Consider the following 4,515-nt stretch of genomic DNA (forward strand, 5'->3'; position numbering starts at 1 on the left):
GGGGAAGGGGCTGCCCGGTGTGTGTGTGTGTAACTGGGAGGGGGTGGGTGAGAGGGTTAATCCCCCCTCTCTCCGATAGGGGAAGGGGCTGCCCGGTGTGTGTGTGTGTAACTGGGAGGGGGTGGGTGAGAGGGTTAATCCCCTCTCCGATAGGGGAAGGGGCTGCCCGGTGTGTGTGTGTGTGTAACTGGGAGGGGGTGGGTGAGAGGGTTAATCCCCTCTCCGATAGGGGAAGGGGCTGCCCGGTGTGTGTGTGTGTAACTGGGAGGGGGTGGGTGAGAGGGTTAATCCCCCCCTCCTCCGATAGGGGAAGGGGCTGCCCGGTGTGTGTGTGTGTGTGTAACTGGGAGGGGGTGGGTGAGAGGGTTAATCCCCTCTCCGATAGGGGAAGGGGCTGCCCGGTGTGTGTGTGTGTAACTGGGAGGGGGTGGGTGAGAGGGTTAATCCCCCCTCTCTCCGATAGGGGAAGGGGCTGCCCGGTGTGTGTGTGTGTAACTGGGAGGAGGTGGGTGAGAGGGTTAGTCAACCCCTCCTCCGATAGGGGAAGGGGCTGCCCGGTGTGTGTGTGTGTAACTGGGAGGGGGTGGGTGAGAGGGTTAATCCCCTCTCCGATAGGGGAAGGGGCTGCCCGGTGTGTGTGTGTGTAACTGGGAGGGGGTGGGTGAGAGGGTTAATCCCCTCTCCGATAGGGGAAGGGGCTGCCCGGTGTGTGTGTGTGTAACTGGGAGAGGGTGGGGATTTTGACTGAGTGTGTGATCGTGGGTCTGTCCGATGTGGGTGGATCCAATCCCAGCGGGATTGTGGATTTCACATTCAGGTGAAATGCACCGTGAGAGGATTTCTTAACCCCATCGGCATCGAACCAGGGACCCAGCTCAGCTCCATCCTCCCCCCTCCCAGCCCCTCGCATCTCACGCCCCCTAGCCCCTTACCCTCTCCCCCCCAGGCTGGTCACTCCCCTCAGGCCAGTCGCTCGCCCAGGTGCTGACATTGCTGGCAGACCGGGAGAATCCCTCTCTCTCTGTCTGTCTCACTCTCTGTCTCTCTCTCTCTGTCTCTCTCTCTCTGTCTCTCTCTCTCTCTCTCCCCCTCCCTCTCTCCCCCTCCCTCTCTTTCTCTCTCTCTCACTGTCTTTCTGTCTCTGTGTCTCTCTCTCCCTCCCCCTCTCTCTCTCTCCCTCCCCCTCTCTCCCTCCCTCTCCCTCCCTCCCCCTCCCTCTCTCTCTGTGCCAATGTTTATCTTTACACTGACACTCTGCAATTTGAGTTTCTCACAGGATGTTTATGCTGCTAATTTTTGCCGTGTGTTGCCTGGGCTCACAGCCAGAGTGTCTGCTGATTGGAGCCTATAATAAACCGGACTGACTCACCCCAGCACTCCGAGCGCGAGGCCCAACATCCTCCCCACACTGCACAGGGAGATCCCAGGCTCCCTGCCTGAGTTAACCCAGTCCTGCCCGAAACCCACACACTGTCCATCTCTCTCTCTCTCGATGGGAGAGTGAGGGGATTAGAGGGATGGTCTTCGATGGGAGAGTGAGGGCTGGTCTTTGATGGGAGAGTGAGGGGATTAGAGGGATGGTCTTCGATGGGAGAGTGGGGGGATTAGAGGGAGGGTCTTCGATGGGACAGTGAGGGGATTAGAGGGGATGGTCTTTGATGGGAGAGTGAGGGGATTAGAGGGGAGGGTCTTCGATGAGAGATTGAGAGGATTAGAGGGGAGGGTCTTCGATGGGAGAGTGAGGGGATTAGAGGGGGGTCTTCGATGAGAGAGTGGGGGATTAGAGGGATGGTCTTCGATGGGAGAGTGAGGGGATTAGAGGGAGGGTCTTCGATGGGAGAGTGAGGGGATTAGAGGGATGGTCTTCGATGGGAGAGTGAGGGGATTAGATGGAGGGTCTTCGATGGGAGAGTGAGGGGATTAGAGGGATGGTCTTCGATGGGAGAGTGAGGGGATTAGAGGGAGGGTCTTCGATGGGAGAGTGAGGGGATTAGAGGGAGGGTCTTCGATGGGAGAGTGAGGGGATTAGAGGGATGGTCTTCGATGGGAGAGTGAGGGGATTAGAGGGGGGTCTTCGATGAGAGAGTGAGGGATGGTCTTCGATGGGAGAGTGAGGGGATTATAGGGAGGGTCTTCGATGGGAGAGAGGGGATTAGAGGGATGGTCTTCGATGGGAGAGTGAGGGGATTATAGGGAGGGTCTTCGATGGGAGAGAGGGGATTAGAGGGATGGTCTTCGATGGGAGAGTGAGGGGATTAGAGGGGAGGGTCTTCGATGGGAAAGTGAGGGGATTAGAGGGGATGGTCTTCGATGGGAGAGTGAGGGGATTAGAGGGAGGGTCTTCGATGGGAGAGTGAGGGGATTAGAGGGATGGTCTTCGATGGTAGAGTGAGGGGATTAGAGGGGGGTCTTCGATGGGAGAGTGAGGGGATTAGAGGGAGGGTCTTCGACGGGAGAGTGAGGGGATTAGAGGGGAGGGTCTTCGATGGGAGAGTGAGGGGATTAGAGGGATGGTAATCGATGGGAGAGTGAGGGGATTAGAGGGATGGTCTTCGATGGGAGAGTGAGGGGATTAGAGGGAGGGTGTTCGATGGGAGAGTGAGGGGATTAGAGGGGAGGGTCTTCGATGGGAGAGTGAGGGGTGAGTAGCCTTGAACGGAAGGAGGGAGCGTTACCAACAGATCCCCTGACACCCACCCACATAAATGGTTGTTGCTCCGGAAGAAGATTCACACCCATCGAAGAACCAGAGGTTCGACAAATAATTTATTTGGTCCAAGACAATGATTGCGACAGAGGCTCAAGCAGTGCCACACAAACCCCTCCTCCCCACCCACCAATCCCCTCCTCCCTCTGCTCCCCCAGCCTCCTGGGGGGTTGCGTTGACTCACATGGGCCCAAAGGCCTGCCTCGATCTCCTCCCAGGACGGGGATCTGCTCTCTCCCCCCATGCTGAATCCCACCCCCGACATGAGTCGGTCTCACTCCCACACACACACACACACCCGCGCACGCACACACTCTCTCCCGCACAGACAGACGCTCCAGCAGTCTTCAGTCACCCAGCAGAGGGATCAGAGATTCACCAAAGGGATCCTGTAAGAGAGAGAGAGAGAGGACAGCGGATTGACAGGACTCACAACTGCGAAAGATTTCACCGGCGCGTTGGAGGGAAGGAGGGAGGGATGGGGAGAGCGATGGAGAGACGGATGGAGAGACGGAGGGGGAAGGGGGGAGAGAGAGAGAGATGGGAGAGAGGGAGGAGACAAGAGACGGAGAGGGAAGGGGAGAGAGAGAGGGATGGAGAGCGAGACAGGGAGGGAAGCAGAGAGAAAGACAGAGTGTGAAGGGGAAAGAAAGGGGGAGAGGGAAGGAGAGAGGCGGCGAGGGATGGAGAGGAGAGGGAAGGGGAGATATGGAGTGAAGAGAGAGATGGGGAGGGGAGAAGGAAGGGGAGAGAGAGACGGAGAGGGAAAGGGAGAGAGAGATGGAGAGGGAAGGAGAGACAGAAACAGGGATGGAGAGAGAGATGGAGAGGGAAGGGGAGAGAGAGACGGAGAAGGAAGGGGAGACAGAGAAACAGAAGGATGGAGAGAGACGGAGAGGGAAGTGGAGAGAGAGACGGAGAGGGAAGGGGAGAGAGAGATGGAGCAGGGAGAGGGAAGGGGGAGGGAATGACGGACGGAGAGGAGAGAGGGAATGGAAGAGAGCAATGGAGAGGGAAGGGGAGAGACGGGGAGGGAGAGAGAGACAGAGAGGGAAGGGGAGAGAGAGAGAGTGGGAAGGGGAGAGAGAGAGAGAGAGAGAGGGAAGCGGAGAGAGAGAGAGAGGGAAGGGGAGAGAGAGAGACAGAAAGGGAAGGGGAGAGAGAGAGACAGAGAGGGAAGGGGAGAGAGAGAGAGAGGGAAGGGGAGAGAGAGAGAGACGGAGAGGGAAGGGGAGAGAGAGAGACGGAGAGGGAAGGGGAGAGAGAGACGGAGAGGGAAGAGAGAGAGAGAGGGAAGGGGAGAGAGAGACGGAGTGGGAAGGGAGAGAGAGAGAGAGAGGAAGGGGAGAGAGAGACGGAGTGGGAAGGGGAGAGAGAGAGAGGGAAGGGGAGAGAGAGACGGAGAGGGAAGGGGAGAGAGAGAGGGAAGGGGAGAGAGAGACGGAGTGGGAAGGGGAGAGAGAGAGGGAAGGAGAGAGAGGAAAGTAGAGAAAGAGAAGGGGACAGAGAGACGGAGAGGGAAGGGGAGAGAGAGACGGAGTGGGAAGGGGAGAGAGAGAGAGAGAAGGGGAGAGAGAGACGGAGTGGGAAGGGGAGAGAGAGAGAGAGGGAAGGGGAGAGAGAGACGGAGAGGGAAGGGGAGAGAGAGACGGAGTGGGAAGGGGAGAGAGAGACGGAGTGGGAAGGGGAGAGAGAGAGGGAAGGAGAGAGAGGAAAGTAGAGAAAGAGAAGGGGACAGGGAGAGGGAAGGGGAGAGAGAGACAGAGGAATGTAGAGAAAGGGAAGGGAGGCAAGAGAGAGATGAGGAG

The 4,515-nt window shown here is 58.0% G+C and overlaps 1 long non-coding RNA gene across 1 annotated transcript; it reads left to right on the forward strand.

Moving 5' to 3' along the window:
- Positions 1–1,870: 1,870 nt before the first annotated feature.
- On the forward strand, positions 1,871–2,488 carry LOC144677049 (uncharacterized). The gene is made up of 4 exons (XR_013575484.1): positions 1,871–1,931; positions 2,001–2,070; positions 2,267–2,338; positions 2,442–2,488. It is a non-coding gene; the product is annotated as an uncharacterized LOC144677049 (long non-coding RNA).
- Positions 2,489–4,515: the final 2,027 nt, after the last annotated feature.

The sequence above is a fragment of the Cetorhinus maximus genome, unplaced genomic scaffold (genome assembly GCF_964194155.1).
Source record: "Cetorhinus maximus unplaced genomic scaffold, sCetMax3.hap1.1 HAP1_SCAFFOLD_2181, whole genome shotgun sequence".
NCBI classification, from domain to species: domain Eukaryota; kingdom Metazoa; phylum Chordata; class Chondrichthyes; order Lamniformes; family Cetorhinidae; genus Cetorhinus; species Cetorhinus maximus.